This window comes from Symphalangus syndactylus, chromosome 15, assembly GCF_028878055.3.
Source record: "Symphalangus syndactylus isolate Jambi chromosome 15, NHGRI_mSymSyn1-v2.1_pri, whole genome shotgun sequence".
In the NCBI taxonomy this organism is placed as follows: Eukaryota; Metazoa; Chordata; class Mammalia; order Primates; family Hylobatidae; genus Symphalangus; species Symphalangus syndactylus.
In genome coordinates, this window is record NC_072437.2 from 104598601 (window position 1) to 104604173 (window position 5573).

The 5573-nt window shown below is 39.0% G+C and overlaps 1 pseudogene; it reads left to right on the plus strand.

The window, feature by feature from the left end:
* The first annotated feature begins 3360 nt into the window (after nt 1–3360).
* LOC129463929 (large ribosomal subunit protein uL23-like) lies at nt 3361–4857 on the plus strand (annotated as a pseudogene).
* The last annotated feature ends 716 nt before the right edge of the window (nt 4858–5573 follow it).

A 5573-nucleotide genomic window follows, 5' to 3' on the forward strand; every position in this document is an offset into this window, starting at 1 on the left:
CTTCTCCAGTGTCTCATTAAATGAGGTCACACTGTGTGTATCCTCCTCAGACTGTCTTCTTCCCCTTAGCAATGTGCATGCAAGATTCACTCATGTCTTTGTGTGGGTTGATAGCTTGTTCCTTTCTATGGCTAAATAGTATTCCTGTCCATGAATGTACCACAATTTGGTTATGCATTATGGGGAGCAAAACCTTCCTCTTCTAACTTTGTTCCAGGGCTGGAGACCTTCAAATTAACTGACAATAGATATATTAGTAGGAGAGACAATGCTTGGCTTCTTATTCCACAAGTATCATTGTGGGACAAAATTCATCAGATGGCAGGATCCAGTTTATAAAGAGGTAAAAATAGCCCCAAAACAAGAAACAAGACTAGAATCTGATAGTCCACAATAGCTATAGTTTTCCTTTAAAAAAATGTTTTTTGAGACAGGGTCTGGCTCTGTTGCCCAGGCTGGAGTGCAAAGGTGCAATCACAGCTCATTGCAACCTGTACCTCCTGGGTGTAAGCGATCCTCCCTCCTCAGCCTCATGGTTAACTGGGACTACAGGCACATGCCATCATGCCCATCTAAGTTTTGTATTCTTGGTAGAGATGGGGTTTCACCATTTCACCCAGGCTGGTCTTGAACTCCTGGCCTCCCAAAGTGCTGGAATTATAGGCATGTGCTGCCATGCCTGGCCACGTTGTAGTTTTCCATTGAAACATGAAATTTCTCTCTGTAGTAACCATTATTTTTGATCATAAAGTAAGACTATTCTTGTTTTAAAAATCAGTCCAGTTTTGTTAGATTTTGCTTGATTATTTACATAAGTGCAGCAAGAACAGGAGATGACCACATAGGTGCTTTCAAGTTTCTTTGCTGGGAGTTTTCATACAGAATCTCAGATTTGACTTTTAAAGGTCTAATTCAGGCTAAAAGCCAAGCTAAGAACATACTATCAGATTTCAGCTGCAGTCCTTATAGCTTTGTGTGAATTCCTCTCTTCTTGAGGCCCCCAAAATATCCCTAAATTCCTGGGCCTACCAGGAAATGACCTTCTTTACTAACCTGTAAGGCTGCGAACCCTGTAATCTAGGTATCAGGCTGGCTTTTCTCAGAGTGCTGTTGGGAATGAAGTTTTTGGTGTTCCAAAAAAAAAAGAATTAACATGGAAACAAATCATCTCTTAGCGAGGCGAGCTTTACTTTCTGCATAAAGGCTGCTACTCAATAGCTGTCGAGCCACAAGAGCACACCAAACAAAGGAGACAGAGTTACTTATAACCTGATATGTCTACCCTAGTGTTGTGTCCAGTTTCCATTGGCTGAAATAGGACCTCACATTTTACACTTTACCTGATTGGCTGTTAGTTTAAAACTTTCTTAATTAGGTAAGGGGAATAGAACAAAGAAAGAAAAGGAAGTTGCCCAGGGATAGTTAAGGAAGCATCTCCAAATAAGGAATGGCAAGCACTATGGGCTGGGGCTTGTCTAGTTCCGTCCAGGCCTGCTGGAGCAAGCTAGGACAAGTGATTTGGAATACACACACACACACACACACATAAAAATAGTGGATAGCTGTGACTTTATAATCTTTGAGGAAGAACTTTCCCATTTCTCACAGTGCTTTGTAAGCATTGTCTCCATAAAAGTCAACCTTACTTCCTTAAAATTGCTGGTCATAACTGATCTTAGGTACACTTCCTAAATATGATATTCCAGTAAAATAACCAAAATTTCCAATTATGTCCTGTTATAAGGCGAATAGATTCTTACTGGACTTTTGCTAACAACTATATCATCATGAAAATAAGAGTATTCAGTAAGGATTTCAAAATTCTGGAAAAATCAGGCAGGGAAAAAAGATAAATGCTTCATTTCTGTTTACAAAAGTATAATCTACTAAATTGTTGTAAGTTACAGTTAGATTAAGAGAAAGAGATTTCTTAAATCCAGAAACTAGAACATTAAAGAACCAGCAGTGCTCCAAAAAGCTATAAAATTATAATCAATTTTCATCAGTTCATTCAGTGCCATGTAATCAATTCCAGTCTTGCTGGATCTTGGGTTAGCAGTGTCATGAACCCATCAATTTCTCAACCAGACTTCTGGAGATCTTCGCTGAGTCAAGTGCATGGTCTTAAAGTTATTTAAGCAATATCTTCAGAAGCCTATAACCAGAGTACCTGTCATGGGCTTTTCCGTGAGTCTCAGAGGGAGTCCTGTGTTGGAGATGAACATTCTGACCTGTAGCTGATTGCAGGAGCTTTCAGAAAAGCATCAGGGGGAAGTAATATCTAAATAACATAGAGTATGAAATGGCTGTGATGAAAGATCTGATGAGAGTTCATTATACCACAACTGACAAGGATATTCGATTTTTTCTGTGGCATACAACATTTATTTATTTATTTAGAGACAGAGTCTTGCTCTGTCACCCAGGCTGGAGTGCAGTGGCGCGACCTTGGCTCACTGCAAGCTCTGTCTCCTGGGTTCACGCCATTCTCCTGCCTCAGCCTCCCGAATGGGACTACAGGCACCTGCCACCATGCCTGGCTAATTTTTGTATTTTTAATAGAGACGGGGATTCACCGGGTTAGCCAGGATGGTCTGGATCTCCTGACGTTGTGATCCACCCGCCTCAGCCTCCCAAAGTGCTGGGATTACAGGCATGAGCCAGTGCACCTGGCACAAAATTTAAAATAATAATTGGAATTACGACTCATTACTCTATACTGGCACATAGCATGGATAAAGAGGACATTGACACATTTCCAGGAATTTTATATAATTTCTGAAAGCATAACATTTTACCCATACAAATATAACACAGGGAAGGTTAGGTATCTCATGTATCATTTTCCTTATAAAAAATACGACCTACTTTACTTGTGAAACATGCCCTACTTTTCTTGCATGCTTTGCATAGGGTTGTTTCTAGTTATTCTATTATTTCTAGTAGTTTTATTTACATATATTGATTATAATTTTAATACTTAGTAATCTCTTATTTTCCAGAGAAAACTAGGAAGTAGACAGTTATAAACTGTCGTATATTAGCATTCTATAGTAGGTTAGAAAATGTAGGAATATACCATCTCCCAACATCTAGAGGGACGTGTTTCCTCATAATACAATTTCTCAGTGTGGCAGAAAAAAAGATGTTTATTAATGGGCCAAAATGTCTTTAGACTGTCTGTAAAAACAGGAAGCCAAAAGTATATAAACTTGAATTATTTATGTTCAGTAATTAACGTTTTAGTATTGTATCTTATTTATAAATGGTCTAGATATTTAAGGCAAATCTTTTACTTAGCTTAACTTTAAGGTTAAAAATTACCAAAAGTACTTTGGTAACTACTGTTAGGCAGATTTACTGTAAACAGATTATTTTGGAAATAATGCTTTTCGCTTTTCACAAGATGGCGCCGAAAGCGAAGGAAGCTCCTGCCCCTCCTAAAGCCGACGCCAAAGCGAAGGCTTTAAAGGCCACGAAGGCAGTGTTGAAAGGTGTCCACAGCCACAGCAAAAAAGAAGATCCGCATGTCACCCAGCTTCAGGCAGCCCAAGACACTGCAACTCCAGAGGCAGCCCAGATATCCTCGGAAGAGCACCCCCAGGAGAAACAAGCTTGACCACTATGCTATAATCAGGTTTCCGCTGACCGCTGAGTCAGCCAGGAGAAGATAGAAGAAAACAACACGCTTGTGTTCATTGTGGATGTTAAAGCCAGAAGCGCCAGATCAAACAGGCTGTGAAGAAGAAGCGCTATGACAGTGATGTGGCCAAGGTCACCACCCTCATTTGTCCTGAGAAAGAGAAGAAGGCATATGTTCGACTGGCTCCTGATTATGATGTTTTGGATGTCGCAACAAAATTGGGATCATCTAAACTGAGTCCAGCTGGCTAACTCTAAATATATGTGTATCTTTTCACCATAAGAAAATAACGTTTTTCATAAGAATGACAAATTAATTAGAATCAAATCTATAAGCTTTAAGATTTTACATTTCTAGTAAGTATAATATTAGCTTATTTGACTAGAACTCAAGCAGAATAGGAATTTATGTTTGTTTTATATTCAATAGTGATACCTTTGAAGACACAGTTGTTTTATTACACCAAAAATATTATATTAATCTTATTTAACTAAGTTTTATCCAAATCGTGTTAACTTAAAACACATTTGATCATTTCCTATATTTCTAGGGTTTGGTGAATATTTCTTTATAAATGCTTATTTTTTTCCAAGCCAAGTTAGAATAGAGCACTTTTAGAGGATTTTATAAATGAATTTTGCAATGCTATCTGGAGTTAGGAAAATATCACATATATATAACATACATTAATAGATATACAAACACAAATAGAGATTTCATAGCTTTCATCCTGAAATTTCAGCCATGAATCGGGCATAAATATTCTGATGGTTAATTTTAGACATCTACTTAATTGGATTAAGAGACACACATAGCTGGTAAAACACAATTTCTGGGCATATCTGTGAGGGTGTTTCTGGAAGACACTGAGATAACCATGACCCAATGTGGATGGGCACTGATATGGTTTGGCTGTGTCCCCACCCAGATCTCATCTTGAATTGTAGTTCCTATAATCCCTACATGTCGTGGGAGGGACCCAGTGGGAGGTGATTGAATCACGGTGGTGGTTACTACCATGCTGTTCCCATGACAGTGAGTGAGTTCTCATGATCTGATGGTTTCATAAGGGGTTTTTCCCTTTTGGCTCAGCACTTCTCCTTGTTGCTGCCATGTGAAGAAGGACGGCTTTGCTTCCCCTTCTGCCGTGACTGTGAGGCCCCTGCAGCCATGTGGAACTGTCAGCCCATTAAACCTCTTTGTTCTTTATCGATTGCTCAGACTCAGGTGTTTCTTCATAGCTGTATAAAAATGGATGAATACAGGCATCATCCAATTGGTTGAGAGCCCAGATAGAACAACAAGGAAAAGGAAAGGTGAATTATCTCCTTCTGAAATGGAAACATCTTTCTTCTCCTGCCCTTGACATCAGAACTTCAGGGTCTCAGACCTTTGGCCTCAGAATCAGAGTTACACCACTGGCTTCCCTGATTCTGAGTCCTTTGTGTCTGGAGTGAGCCATGCTACCAGCTTTCCTGGTTCTCCAACTCAGAGACAGGCTATTGTGGAACTTCTCAGCCTCCGTAATTATGTGAACGAATTCCCCTAATGAATCTTCTCTCATCTGTCTATCTACATATATCCTATTGATTCTGCCTTTCTGGAGAACCCTGACTAATGTGATTACAATAACTACAAAATTCACTAGTTTATATAGAAGAATTGGTTTTTGTCTTTGCCCCATTTTATATTTGTATTATAACTCTGTATCTGGAAAATGGAACAAGTTTTTTTCTTCTTCATATGAGGGCTAAAGCTTTTCTCTCAACGGCATTTTTGGAGATTTTTAAGGTTTTTTTGTTTTGTTTTGACGTATAATCTTATGGAGGGTGAGAAATAATTTTTTTTTCTATTTTATTTTTCAGCCCCAGGTGTTTGCTTTTGCAGATTCTTCAGCACATTGAGAGCCTCCAAGGCATGAAGCAGGGTG